Source organism: Furipterus horrens, unplaced genomic scaffold (assembly GCF_987537825.1).
Source record: "Furipterus horrens unplaced genomic scaffold, mFurHor1.1.pri manual_scaffold_13, whole genome shotgun sequence".
Taxonomy (NCBI): Eukaryota; Metazoa; Chordata; class Mammalia; order Chiroptera; family Furipteridae; genus Furipterus; species Furipterus horrens.
Genome location: NW_028327183.1, coordinates 49,578,208 through 49,587,118, shown reverse-complemented (window position 1 = coordinate 49,587,118; position 8,911 = coordinate 49,578,208). Strand labels below are relative to the sequence as shown.

Sequence of the window (8,911 nt, the reverse complement as noted above, 5' to 3'; positions counted from 1 at the left end):
GGACCCGGTGCGGCGGCGGTGTGTCCCGGAGGCGGCGGCGGTGGGATCCGGGGGGCGGCGATGAGACCCGGGGGCGGCGGCGATGGGACCCGGGATGCGGCGTTTGGACCCGGCGGCGGCGGCGGCGGTGGGACCCGGCGGCGGCGGCGGCGATGAGACCCGGCGGGACCCGGGGGCGGCGGCGGCGGTGGGACCCGGGGGACGGCGGTTGGACCCGTCGGCGGAGGCGGCGATGAGACCTGGTGCGGCGGCGTTGGGACCCGTGGGCGACGTTTGGACCCGGCGGCGGTGGCAGTGGGACCTGGGGGGCGGCGGCGGGACCCGGCGGTGGCGGTGGGACCTGGCGGCGGCGACGATGAGACCCGGCGTGACACGGCGGCGGTGAGACCCGTCGGGACCCGGAGGCGGCGTCGGCGGCGATGAGACCCGGCTGGAGTCGGCGGCGGCGGCGATGTGACACGGCGGGACCCGGCGTGGGCGGCGGCGGAGATGAGACCCGGGGCGGCGGCGTTGGGACACGGGGGCGGCGGTTGGACCCGGCGGCGTTGGCGGTGTGACCTGGGGGGCGGCGGCGGGACCCGGCGTGGGCGGCGGTGGGATCCCTGTGGCGGCGGTGAGACCCGTGGGGCGGCGGTGGGACCCGTGGGGCGGCAGTGGGACCCGGCGGCGGCGGCGATGAGACCCGGGCGGCGGCCTTTGTACCCGGCGGGGGCTGCGGTGGGACACGTCGGCGGCGGCGATGAGACCCGGCGGACACGGCGGCGGTGGCACCCGGCGGCGGCGACGATGAGACCCGGCGTGACACGGCGGCGGTGAGACCCGTCGGGACCCGGAGGCGGCGTCGGCGGCAATGAGACCCGGCGGGACCCGGCGGTGGCGGCGATGAGACCCGGCTGGAGGCGGCGGCGGCGGCGATGTGACACGGCGGGACCCGGCGGCGGCGGCGGCTGTGGGACCCGTCGGGGGCGGCGGTTGGACCCGGCGGCGGCGGCGGTGGGACCCGGTGCGGCGGCGGTGGGACCCGGTGCGACGGCGGTGTGTCCCGGAGGCGGCGGCGGTGGGATCCGGGGGGCGGCGATGAGACCCGGGGGCGGCGGCGATGGGACCCGGGATGCGGCGGCGATGAGACCCGGTGCGGCGGCGTTGGGACACGTGGGCGGCGGTTGGACCCGGCGGCGTTGGCGGTGGGACCTGGGGGGCGGCGGCGGCGTCCATGAGACCCGGCGCGAACGGGAGGCGGCGGCGGCGGCGATGAGACCCGGCGGGGCCCGGCGGTGGCGGCGGTGGGACCCGGGCGGCGGAGTTTGGACCCGGCGGCGGCGGCGATGAGACCCGGGGGGCGGCGATTGGACCCGTGGGCGACGTTTGGACCCGGCGGCAGTGGCAGTGGGTCCTGGGGGGCGGCTGCGGGACCCGGCGGCGGCGGCGTTGGGACCTGGGGGGCGGCTGCGGGACCCGGAGGCGGCGGCGGTCGGAATCGGGGCGCGGCGTTGGGACCCGGCGACGGCGGCGGGACGGGGGAGGGGGGGCCGGCGGCGGCGGCGGCGGCGGGGGGGGCGGCGGGGGGCCGGCGGCGGCGGCGGCCGGGGGGGGGGAGCGGGGTCCGGCGGCGGCGGCGGCGGCGGCGGCGGCGGCGGGGGTGGGGCGGGCGGGGGCCCGGCGGCGGCGGGGGGGGGGGAGGGGCGGGGGCCCGGCGGCGGCGGCGGCGGCGGGGGGGGGGGGGCGGGGGGGCCGGCGGCGGCGGGGGGAGCTGGGGCGGCTTCCGGGGCTGGGACGGCAGCAGGACCCGTGGCGTCGGTGGAAGTGCTATCGGCCACCGCCCCTCCCGCCGCCGCCGCTCCGGGCCTTCCCGCCGATAGCACCTCCGCCGCCGTCCCCACTTCTGTCCAAGACTCCGCCGCTGATCCGACAGGCGTGGCCACCGACCCTGCACCTGCCGCCCCCGGCTCTCCGACGTCCTCTCCTACCTCCTCTGCCACTGGGACCGCCGCCGCCGCTACCACTCCAGCCGCTGCCACGCACCGCTCCTGCCGGACCCGATCCCGCTACCGCCAGCAGAGGTAGGAGAGGCCGTCGGAGAGCCGTCGGAGAGCCCGGGGCGGCCGGTGCAGGGTCGGTGGCCCCGCCTGTCGGATCAGCGGCGGAGTCTTGGACAGAAGCCACGTTCGCATGCGCCTGCCCGTGCCCCAGCCGGAGACGGAGAAACTGCAAGCAAAGTAATACACACCGACGGGAGCAGAAGACCTCAGCCGGTCAGAAGGATTGAGGTACTTTGTGATGCTTCTATGATCTTAGCAAACTTTTATGCCACCGAGTGGAACCTGCTTCATTGCCCTAGGAGTCTTGTATAGTCCCGATAATGAGTGAGACATCCTTTGACCTGAGTGATTAGATGCCTCTAGAATCTGTAAATATGACATACATGACTGCATTTTCCCGAAGGTGGTGGCACCGGCTGTAAGTGATGATGGAGGAAGCAGCGATGGGCCCAGTTCATCACAGGAAATAGTGTGGGGTAGGCCAGGGGAGGGAGAGCGAGGGCTGGGTGCAGGTGGGCCAGGCTGGGGATCATGGGGAACATCTGGAATGCAGCCCGCCTGGGGACTGAACCTGACCGTGAATCGAACGGATGACCTTTCACTTTGCGGGACGATGCCCAGCCGACTCGCCGCACCGGTTCGTCAGGGCTGCGCAAACTCATTTCAAGACAAAAAGTAAAACAATAAACACAACAAATAACATCCAAAAAAAGTAAGTTCCTTTTTTTTATAATCTTTAGAATGTCGCCTTTTTCTGCCTTTTTAATTTATGTTGTATATATCAAGTATGATTTTTTACTGCTATACCATCTGATGGCTTTTCTGTTTTTCTGTAATTATTCAATGCAAAATACGCAGCCAATGTTCCACGAGAGCTGGAGCTGGATGGGTGTGCTCTTTGTGCACTGCAAGAAGGTCGTGTCGGTTCTCATGTAAAGCACTTGAAACTGACATCAATGCCTGTGAAGTGAAGACGGGCATGCTATGGGGACATTTCATCCTTGTTCCCTCTGGCTTGAAAGTTCTGGTGTTTCTGAAGTCAATGGCCTGATGAAGGCAAGTTGGCTATTTCAACCCAATATTCTGCCCTGTGCTTTCAAAACTTTGACACAAATCTGTCCGTGTCATGGGTCACGTATACTTCTTTATACTCCTAGCTCTTGGCTCAGTGCTCCTAGTTCACATAGGTTCATGTACACATAGTTTTTCTTAGATAGCTTTAATGATGCCGTTTTCTGAGGAGAGAATTCTGGTCAGTCTTTTCCTATTTCTTTGCCGTTGCCGTTGGCAAGTACCCAAAATGCTAGATCGGGGGATTCGAAAAACAGTTAAAAAGATGTGATCACAGGTGGCTTCCCGCCCCCCCCCCCCGGGCCTTCTTCTGCTTTGTGCTTTTCTGGAATTTTTACAGTGAATTTCTTTTGTAAATGAAAAAATAAATTTCTCCCCATTGGAATACATTACATTCAGTCTCAATAAATGCAAAGGAGATACCAATGATATTTCACATTGTTTTTCCTCAAAGCACTGAACAAATAAAAAATAGACTTAAAATACAGCCATTTCCAAATTATTACATCTTTATATACTTCATTCCTAAGGGGACTGTTTTGTTTGGATCCGAGGGATTATAGTGCTTTGTTGTCTACATGTGTACATACACTTTTTTTATTTCTTTTTTTATTATAACTGAAAATTTGAAGTTTAGTTTGTTTTCATGCATTGCTTTCTCTTTTGATTTTTATTATTTGGTTCGCATCTAGACTGCAAACAAAATAATACGTACCATCCGGAGTAGGAGGCCTCAGCTGTTCAGAAGTATTAAGGCCCTTTGTGATGCTTCTATGATCTTAGCAAACTTTGATGCCACTCAGTGGAAGACTCAGAGTGGTATGTATCTAAAGAATGAGTGTTCACTTCTGGCTATGTTACTTTCTGTGGGGATATGTTAATTTTGGAATCCATATGTTAATCTCTCTAAGATCACTAGCAGTACAGTAATTACAGATATGAAGGTCCTGATGATCACAATTCACACATGATGGAAAACTTAATTTTTATCTAATAGCTTCAACCCCGTCCACTTTTCCACTTGATATCCTTTGGTGCGACTGATAATAAATGACTGCACTGACTTCATTATTTGATTTCTCTGGGTAATCGTCTGTTGCAGAGAATTGTAGAGAAGCAAGTCCTTTAACTGAGTAGCTGAGAGTTTTTAGGGTCAAAAGTGTTTTAGAATGGTGTTAGTTACTCACTGTCAGAGAAGGAAAACTCTGACTCCAAAAAACCTCCGCTGCCTTGCGGCATACCTCTTCAGGGGAAAGGCTAAGGGAGTAAACCCCGACAGAAAATCCGGAGCCGGAGTCCCTAAGGCGGTTTGACGTTGTAGTCAACACCGGCAACTCCTGCGGCGCACCTGAACCCAAGCTGTATCGACTCCGTCTTTCCCTTGGACCCTTCAGCTGCGAAGAGAGGGGGGGTCTGCTGCATGGGCAACAGCAGACCCTCCATATTACCCTGCCCAGGCTCTGTAGCTTCAGCATCATCACAAGATGTCGATTCAACACGGGAGGAGACAGATACCATGTCACTCCCGAGTCGGACTGCACTGCCATTCTCGGCGGTGCAGATAGACTCTTAAGAAGCTACACCATCGTCTCTCGAGACGGACGGCTGCCGACGGACGACTCACTGTGCCCTTGGAGTGAAAAGTGAAAAGGCTTCCATTTCCTCCATAGAATGCCTTGCCCGTAATCCATCCCTCTTCTTGCTGGGTCTGTACGATGGCTATAAGCTGCTGTCGTTTTTGGTTATATGCCCTCACTTATCAGTATCTTTCTCCCCATGCTTTAATAATGATATTGCTTTTTCTGTTCAGAATCAGAGCTTCCCCTTTAAATCCTTACTACTTTGAGATAAGAATGAGACTTCTCGTTGTGTTCCTCTAAGCAAACAAAAAGTATCATCAAGCCCTTTATTTCCTTTTAAATAGTAATGTGGCAGGAGTATATTATGTCATTATCTAATGTAATTTTTTTTTTTAAGCATGTAATTACCTTACGGTGCTCAGCCCGGCCCTCAGATGGAATGCGGCCACCGAGCAGGGGCAGGTCACCTGCAGACGCGCCGTGAGCCGTGCTGACCATCGCCTGCTCTGACCCTGAGCTGCGTCGGGTCCTGAGCCCCGGGGTCTTCGTTTCTAAGCCAGGGCCTGAGCCACGGAGCAGCGGCAGGTCGGGGGTGTGGCATCTGCTGAATGGGGCTGTAGTTCAGTGCTAGTCCTCCGTTTTTGGTTGTCACTGAAACCTCTGTATTTTAAATACAAAAGACATAAGTAGTCTAAGTTTGAGTTTGAAATGAGAGGTGCGGCGGGGCATGGCTTTCTCAGGTACAGTGAGAGCAGTCAGCCGTGCCGTCTGTGCTCTGAGCTGAGCAGAGAAGGAGGCGAGGCCAATAGACTCAAACTCTCGATGAGCCTGAAGACTGTTTAATAAGTGTGCGGGAGAAGAGGTTTGATTAGAATGTGGAACTTAAGATTTCTAAGCAGGTGTAGTTTTCGGAAATTAGAAACTATACAGTATAATCCGCATAAATGGTTTACTGAAAGAGAGTAAAATGGAATTACCTTGGAAAGAGATGAAGGATATTATGAATATAAAATGACTTTATATATCGGTCCTCTGCATTTTAAATTCTACCTGCAACTACTTCATTTTTGAAATCACCTTTTAATCAAGATTTCTCTAATTCTGTCCAGAAGTAGTCCATGTGTGTTTTATTGGAGGTGGACCTTCTAAACAGTGGTAGGGATGAGGAAGTCAGGCAGAGCAGAAAGAGAATAAACTAGTGTGCGCTGTAGTACTGAGGGGATCGGGTGACGAGTCATTTGGTGCCTCTGCAAAGTTTATGTGCCAGTTGGGAAGAAAGTCAGTTAGCTGTGGAGCCTCCGAACCTCACTGTAATTTTCACTTAGAAGTTGCTTTTGAACCAGGTGAACTCCTTCTTGCTCCCGGAACAGTCCTTTTAGACTCGCCAGAGATATCGTGGATGGGATGGGCATTACTGGTGTTGAAGGCATCTTCGGAAGGTAAGTGATGGAACGTAAGGTAAAGACGATGATTTTTGACGCCACGATTATTTGGATAGTCGATTTCTATAGGTTATAGAATTCATTGCTAGAATTACATCTCAGTGCTTTGCCAGTACTAAGGGCCAGACCCTGGGTGAAAATCATTATCATTTCCCCTTCTTTCAGATAACCTGGGACCTCTTCCAGTATATCCTATGGACTGTCTTTCCCAACTTCTTCCGGAAGCCTCCCACCTTTGCCTTTAATACCTCTGTTCTAGCTAACTCTTCTTTTTTACTGCTGAAACTCCTATTGGGCGCTCACAGTCGGGCTCATATGCCTTCCCAAAGGAGCTTACGGTCCACCTCGAATGTCTGCTACAAGAAATGTGCAGTTCCCTGTAGCTTTCCCACCATAGGTCTCTATACTCAGCTTTTAATGGGGCAGAGTCTAGTCAAAGTAAACTAATAATTACCATCATGAGTGACTGAAAGAAATATGTTGTACTATTGTATCATTATATTTGCAGATATTTTAATTAATGTATAGTTGACATAGCATCTTACATTACTTTCAGGTGCTGGGCGACGTAAGGATCCGACATTTACATACCGTACTAGATTGACCATCATCTAGTGGCAAGTAGCTCCTGCTCTAACCTAGTAGTCGGGATGTCCCCTGCTCCTGCTGCTGCCAGCCGGCGCGGCTCCAGCCCTCGTATTCGGCCAGACAAGACCTTGCAAATCCCTGATCCCGGCCAAGCGAGCCGGCCTTCCTTTTGGAACTTCAGCTTTCACCGCGCCCTACAGTCCAGCCCCAAAAGGCGCACAGCGCCGGGACTGAGACACCCGCCCCAGCTTAGTCGGCCTCTCTTCCCGCGTTGTCTTCTCTCAGCCGCTTCTGTTCTAACAGGTAAGACTGCGGTATGTTTTTTAAATCACTTCCTTCTTGATTTTAGAGTTTGCATATGTGATTCCTAACACACATCCTTGGGTTGGAAATACTTTGCGTTGTTTCTCTACTCCAACCCAAGAAGACCATAGAGTCTCTTTATAATTGAGGCCTTCATTCCTTTTCATTAGTTGATTAGTAAAAGAGTCCTTCCTTTGGCGGTGAAACTGGTTTGGATCTCTGAAATCTAAAGCCATGTCACTGCTGAACTTGAAATCACATAGGGGCCCTGAACTTGTGGACAAACCACTTATATTCACAGTCGGTCCCGCCACACTTTTTAATGGGCCTGGAGGACGCTCAGAACCGCATAAACAGACACCAGATTTGGTACTGCTGATTCAGCGCATTAAACATGTAATGCTAAATACATTGTCCAGTCTCAGCCCGAAGACCTGCTGGGAAACGCAGTAAAGCCATCAGTGAAAAAAGCGTTCTTAACTTTATAATGCTGGAGTATCCTGCAACGTCCCTCATACCTAGAATTGAGTCTTCAGTTTTTATTAAGACCTGTGTGGTAAGCACTTGCTAAGATACGTTTTAAAAAATGTTGGTGCTTATAAACAGCAGAGGCAGTTAGCTGTTCTGAATTGTCAAGGTCATCCATCCCTCACGACCTCCCTTACTAAAATTTGTGATGTCAAGCCACTTGCTCTGGCCATACCAGTTATTTTGGTATTAAAATGTTTCTCCATGTATAACTTAAGATGCCAACCACAGCACTAGATCTTGTGTTTTGAGGAGCTTTCAATAAGTTAGACCTTTTTCTCTTCACTCAAAGTTGGAACTAATTGAGGGGGAAAAAAAGAGAGGGGAAAAAAAAACCCCACAGAAGAGCCTTGGGAATGGGAATAGGATAGAGATCAAAATGTCAGGTTGCTGCTATTAAAGCTCTTGGAGAACAAGACTCAGGAGTGAGGTCAGCAGGGTTGCCAGTGCTGTCACACTCGTAGCCTGGCCTAGCGTCGTGCGTGAGAATTGGGCCTGCAATGTAAACGCCCTCACCCAGCACAGGGAGAGAGGAGAAAGAAAGTGACTGGCGCTTATCTCCTTTTAATAGATCAGTTTCACCACATGAGGAAACACGAGTGGAGGGATGTCACTGCCCCGAACAGTGGCCCGGGAAGGAATTCATTCAGAATGGGGTGAGAAGCCCGGAGCCCCGTACACTGTAGGTCCCCCCACAAAGAAACAAGAAGCCTGTGCGCGCAGTGAGTGTGTCCCTCCCCCAGTCACCTACCACGTGACTGGCCTCTGCTAGTTTTATAACACTGTTCCTGCTGTTGCTAAATACGCCATCAAGGTGCATTTTGTTCTTCTAACACGTATGTTCTCCTTTCTAGGTCCTCCCGTATGCTCCTCTGTGTGACTGGACCATGAACCCTTCGAAAGCTTTGTATTCACAGCAGGGGCTGGGGATGAAACTGAGCTCCACTTCACTCTGCATGCGGACGACCAGGAACGCAAACAGTCTCCGGTGAGCAGTGTTTTAGGAAGAGCGGTCAGTTGTTCAGATTTTCCTATTCCCGAGGCCCTTTGAAGTGATCTGCCTCATTAATGCCTTTGTGTTCTTGTCATTAGTGAAATTGGCCAGAGTTTCAACAAAGTTCCTGAGGATCTCTTGATGAGAATACAAGAGAAGCTCAAAGGAGTGGAGGAAGGAGCTGTGCTCAGTGTGGGTGGACGAGCCAGTTTACTCCTACAAGAGGCCATGGACCCCCAAGACCTCCGCCGACCTTTCCCAGGGTGGAAAACTTGCGTGTGATATTCAGCATATGAATCACTCTTGAATTCAAGCTTTGGAAATTATACACTGGCCTTATCTCGAACCCACGCACATAACGTTGAA

General features: G+C 53.9%; 1 long non-coding RNA gene across 1 annotated transcript; it reads left to right on the top strand.

Moving 5' to 3' along the window:
• The first annotated feature begins 2,554 nt into the window (after positions 1-2,554).
• LOC149995117 (uncharacterized) lies at positions 2,555-3,978 on the top strand. The gene is made up of 3 exons (XR_016507819.1): positions 2,555-2,751; positions 2,898-3,095; positions 3,803-3,978. It is a non-coding gene; the product is annotated as an uncharacterized LOC149995117 (long non-coding RNA).
• The last annotated feature ends 4,933 nt before the right edge of the window (positions 3,979-8,911 follow it).